The sequence below is a fragment of the Athene cunicularia genome (genome assembly GCF_003259725.1).
Source record: "Athene cunicularia isolate RWA chromosome 4 unlocalized genomic scaffold, athCun1 chr4_part2, whole genome shotgun sequence".
Classification (NCBI taxonomy): Eukaryota; Metazoa; Chordata; class Aves; order Strigiformes; family Strigidae; genus Athene; species Athene cunicularia.
Window position 1 is genome coordinate 24,101,708 of NW_020799099.1, and position 6,007 is coordinate 24,107,714.

A 6,007-nucleotide genomic window follows, 5' to 3' on the forward strand; every position below is an offset into this window, starting at 1 on the left:
GCCCTCGGGGTGCTCTGTGGGGCGGGTGGCAGCAGGGTGAGCGGAGCGGTAGGCCGAGGAGCCCCGCGCTGCCTGTGGCACGCTGCCGGCCTGCGCTGGCCTGGTTGGGCTCCACCAGCCCGGGAGGGTGGGCCTGGCTGCTTCCAGGCTTGGAGAAACCGTTCAAACCTGAGGGACCTTGCTAAGTGAGCCCCTCTGCCTTCCCCTGAGCAGGGCTGGCTTGCCCTGGCAGAAGGTACGAGCCATGTGTCAGGCCTTGGACGCTCCCAGTCCCTCTCTATCATGCGGTGACGTGTGGCTCCTGTGCCATGGTGCCCGTCCCTACCTGTCCAGAACGGGGCATTGCGGATGTCGCAAACAAGCAGATAAGGGCTAAACCTACAGAAACATGTTCTTGAGGCAGGAAAGTCTTTCTGGGGCACTGATCTTCTCAGCTGAGCTGGCCCAGGGTGCTCAGGGATGGGTGGGGAGGAGGTTTACTTACACATCCGCATCTTGTGACTGCAGCTCTGGGCTGGGGGTCTGTGCTGACGCTGGGCAGGAATCTCCAGGGGTTACTCCACAATGTTCTTTCCAGACAATAATTACGGTGTGGAGTGGAAAAAATTACTTTCTCATAGAGGTGACTTGCCAGTAGGAAAAAACACCTGTGGGGCCCAGCTGGCACAGAGACCTGCCCCACGGGAGTCCCTGTCTGGGCACACGTGCAGACCTGGGTAGATGTTTACAACACCCTGAAAATATCTGCCAGGTGAGTTGATGTTCTGTCGTAGACCCTGGGGTCTTTGCAGGGCTGGCTGGGCCAAGGGGTCTTCCCACCTGCTCTCCTGCCACCAGTTCCCATCTCTGCTCCCTGGGGCTGCTCCTGAGTCCGCTTCAGCCCAGAACCCAATGTCCTCAATGGTGTGAACAGTGTGCAGGGAGCTGGCCGCCCTGGAAGGGAAATGGCTTGGGGAACAAATGCTGCCTCCGTGGGCAAGCAGTGGAGGCTGTAAAGCCTGCTGCAATGTGGGTATGGTTCATCTACCTTCTCCCCATGGTAGCAGTGGGGATAACAGTATTTGCCTCTTTCTGTGCCACATCTGGCCTCTAACTGCACAGCTGCGAGCAATGCTGCTCTTTTGCCTCCCTTACAGAGCATAAAAGAAGGATTGAAGTGTCAACATTTGTTTTCAATTAACTTGTGGAAACACATACAGCTATTGTTAAAGCCAGAGACTTCCTGCTGGAAGCTGCCATTTCGTAAACTTATTACTCTGCAAGGCAAAAGGGTTTTGTTAAGGGAAAAAACCCACATTGTTTTTTGTTTTATAAACCCTTTTTAGATAGAGGCAGTGCTAACATTTAAAGTTGGGGAGAGAGCTGAAGGATGTACCCACTGCAGGGGTTTTGCAGACTTACAGTAATATTTGATGTGCTGAGGGTATGGTGGGATTTCTGCAGTGCTCCTTAGTGACAAGGTTTACAGCAGGGAGGAGGGGACACATGTTCAGATTTGCCCAGGAGCAATAGACAAGAGACCTGATAAGGTGGTCATGGCCCATGGGCCCTCTCCACTGCTGCTTCCCCTTCTCCAGGTAGGACCACCACAGCCTGGCTCAGTGTCGCTGATCTTGGGACACCAGACAGATTCGAGCGGAACTGATGAGTTTAATAGGACGAGCCCAAAAACTGGGAAGGCCCGACCTGGCTTAGACTTGTTCTGCTCTGCTGCAGGTTTCTCCTCTGCATTGTTGGCTGCTCAGCTCCACGGAGGTGCTGAGGGATATGTTGGTTAGCCTCTGAGCTGTGTGGGATTTGGCCCCCCAGCGCCGGGGAAGGAATGCATGCAAGGTGGCTTAGGGTGCATTTCTGCCCTGTAACTCAAGTCCTGTTTGCCATGAGCGGGGCAGGGTGTTTCACAACTGCTGCTTAGTGTTTGCTCCCGAAGCAAAGGTAGGTGGAAGTCAGGGCAGGGCATTGTGGCGGGCTGTGGACACAGGCTGTTATCTTTGGGGAGCTGAGATAGTGGCTATATTTAGCTTTGTCCTAGCCATTTGCACAATGGTCTTTGCGATTTCCTCACAGCTTTCCCCCCCACTCATCTTGCTGAGAGATGAAGAACTTGCTTGCTAGCACAGGGAAGAGGCTCCAGGGGCGTTACTCCCTGGGGGAGTGTTGCAGAAAGAGTCCCATCCATGACAGACAGCTCTGGAAGGAGGGTCCCGCTCTCCCCAGGACATGGTGGCTCCCGCACGCCTGGGGTGTAGCCTCATTGGCTTGCTGCAGGAGGGGAGGCAGAGCTTCCTCGTCCCTCCTGTGGGGCAGCCCTCCTTCCCCCACCACAGTGCCTCAAGAGCCACCTCTACCAGCAAGCTTGAGTAGGTCCGTGGGGACTCTTCCTTGTCTTGCCACCTCCTCTGGTGCCCTGCCAGAGGCAGGGGTGGATGGAGCATCTTCTGCTTGTCGGAAATTGGCAGGCTGCTGTGACAGCTCAGCCTCCCAGCAGCCTCGGTGGGGAAGAGGAGTGGGGCCAGGGGGTGTTGTGTAATGTGTCCACACCGCAGCAGCCTGCAGGGCCAAGGCTCAAGGGCGAGTGTTGTAAACTGGTGGAGTGGCTGATGTAACAGCGCTGCCCAGGGAGCCACGCTGGGGCTGCTGCCATGGGCCACTCCATCCCACACCTTGTGCCCTCTCCCAAATCAGCAGCCCCTACCTGCTACCTTCTATCCCCTACCACACCAGCTGCCATCCCCTGTTTCTGCCAAGGAGTGAAGGGACTCCAGCTCCCTGCACCTCTATACTCGACTGGAGCCCCTGCCCGGCCAGGAGCACTGGTCAGCATGGTTGGGGGGAGGTCTCCATCCCTGGCTTCTGGAAGTGCTCAGGGTGGCAGTGAAGGTGACACCTCCTTGTGCAGAGGCAGACGGTGCCTGCTGTGGTGGTGAGGCTGATGCTGTTACGATGTTGGCATTTGCCAGAAATTTGAAATTTGCGGTGCTGAGAAACTGCTGCTGCTGCCTTTGAGCCAGATTGTGATGCTTGCACCAAGCAGAGGAGGGTTTTTCTTGAAGTCCACCTGCCTGTGACAAGGCTATGAGGGTAACCCTGAAGTAATTTTAATCAGATGTTGCATCGTATCAAAATGCTAAGGGAGAAACTAATTTTGGAGTAATTTTTGTCATTGAGGGCATGTGGTCAGGGAGGAAAGCCTGACTGAAACAGAAGAGGCTATTTTGGGCAGCACTGGGGCACTGTGGGAGAGCCAGCCAGGCCAGTGCAAAGCCTCAGGAATGGTGGCAGTCGGCAGCATGACATGCCATCCTCCAGAAATGACATATCCATGGCTGAGCTGGTTGTCTGTCTGGCAGTCCTCCCTCGTCCCTTCTAGATGTACTGGTGGGTATCAGCCACAATTGATGGGGTAGTGGGAAGCTTACAGTTCCATGTTAAGTTTTGTAAGAATCAACAGCTGGTGGAGAAAGACCCAGTGAGCATTCTGACTGAGCAAAAGCAGAGTGGGTCTTTGCTGTGGTGGCCTGCTGCTAGTCAGTGTCTGCACCAGCTGGCCAGCCAGCACTGATAGCCCCTTGGCTGGCTATACGTGTCATGGGGCTGGTCTTGGAGCAGTGGAAAAAGCTGAGATAACAAAAGCTGGAGAGAGGGACAACATGACAGAAATATGTAGGAAACATGGCTTCTATCACTCTACGGTTCACCATCAGCTTGGTCTTAGCTGCAACTGCGTGCTGAGGCCTGATGTGTTGCTTGGGAGCTCCTTGTGGTCCCAAGACCCTGTCCAGCTCCTGTAGGGTCACAATAAACACAGCTCCACCAAAGAAGAGACTTGAGAAGTCCTGTCAGGTGATAGGATTCCCCATTTTATTTCCATAGGTCTCAAAGTCCTGTGGCCATCCCAGGAAATTAAGCAAAGAGCATTCAATGTGCCTCAGTATCAAAGGAAATCCCTCTCTCAGCTAAGGCTCTTGACTGCACTTTGGGGAGCTGTGCTCCAAGGCAGAAGCCCCACTGCTTCTCCTGGCTCTGTCCAGAAATAAGGACTTACTTCAATACATTGGCTGCAGGCCCGAGGTAGGATATTTACCTTGGCATGACTCCCTTTGGATCTCGTATGCGCTCGTGGTCAAGCACCCCAAGGAACATGTACTCTGCCCTGCTGAAGACCATGGCACCTTCCCTTCCAGTCCAGTGTGCATAGAGAAGATAGTGTGGAACCAGATGCAAAGCCTGGCCTGGTACTGCGTGTTGTGGAAAAAGACTGAGTAGTATAAAACTCTTGGTTCTTAATAAAATGCCCAGCAAGAGACACCATGAAAATCCTTGCAAAAAAGGGAGCTTATGGGTGAGGGAATGAATGAAAATATGTTACTACAAATGCCTTAAGGAAAGCTGCTACCCACACAGAAAAAGGGAATGGGCTTCCAATGAAGGAAGAGCCCAAAGGGTAGCACAAGGAGACAAAATGACAGTAGAGTGACCAAATGACATGCAGGCAGGAACAAAGAGGTAAGTCCCTGGCCAGGCATACAAGACACTTGCCAAAAATGTTATAGTGGTGCTAAGGTGAGACGCTATATGCAGGGTACAATGTTAAGGCAACCTCTCCCCCAGAGATTGGGATCCAAGAGTGAGCGAGACCCTCCAAGAAGAGAAGGGTACCTCCTGCTTTCTGAATATCTATGATGTTCTCTTCAGAGAGCTACTCCAAGACCTTGCTTTCATGCAGTCTGCAGATTTCATTCTCATCAGTGAAGACCTGGAAAAACCATAGCAAAAGAAAGGGGGTTGGTTGTCTGCCCCAAGATTGCACAAAGCGGTGCAACAACTCTGTACCCACTCTTACTTTATTTTACTTATTTACTTGAGAGCATCCCTACTCTTAGTGAACATGCATGTAAACATGTATAGCTTGACCTCCCAGAAACTTTTCTTTGCTACACTTCAGTTGATGCAGAGAAACACATTGGCTTTCCATCCCCTCTGCCGTTTGCTTAAATCCAGTAGTACCTGGCTGTGCAGATAAAATGTGGTAAAAAAAAAAAAAAAAGTCCATAAGCAGTACATGCCCTCCTACATGGAGGGAGAAAGAAGCATAAAGACAAGAGCCTGGGCTAGAACCTCAAATCCTCCAAATTCCCTGTATGCTCTTGCAGGAGAAGGACAGCAAGGACTGGACTGGAATGGCAAGAGTATGAGAAAGAATTGGGGCTATTTCCATCAGTACACTGATGTGGTTGCAAAGACAGAGGGATGCTCAGCTCCTCTTAGGCAGGCTGAATCAGTCCAGCTGCATTTTGCCTCGTTTACACCATACAAGACTGACTGGACTTGGATGGATCTGCCTTAGATGCACAAGTCATAGTGAAACAATGTATGTTTTAACTTTGATGCCCTGCAAAGACTGCAAACCTTGTTTGGTGGGGCAGATGTCTTGGGAACTTCCATGTATCCACGTCTGAGGACTCAGAGGGCTTATATTTGTGTGAGAGACTGTGCTTTGTCTGAAAGTCATTTGTATGATGATAAAGGCTGAGAGAGAAAATGCCAGATCAAGGAGTGCATGGAGTTCTTGATGATAAATACAATCCTAAACTCCTTTCAGGGGTTCATGCCATTCAGCTGAGTCTGTCAGTATACCGGCTCTCTCTGCTGCAGCAGAGAATGGTCAGTCCCTCCACGAAGCATTTTGTTTCATCCTAATATTAGTGTCAATGAAAGATGGGATCTGTTGCTTTCTGGACTTGCCTATCGCTGTGCATTCGCTACAGAGGGAATCTGAAAATCAACAGGAACAACGTGCTTGACTTTTAAATAGTATCTTGAGCAAGTACCAAAGGCAATCAACGGTAAAGGCAAGAGCTGGGTGGGGAGTGCTGGGGAAGGAGGTCAGCTGGAGCTACTCCCATCATCAGCCTTTACATTCTTTGAAAACATTTTTCAAGTGTAACCTGGCTTTTTACAAACAAGCAAACAAACAAAACCCCACCCCAACGTGATGATATTCAAG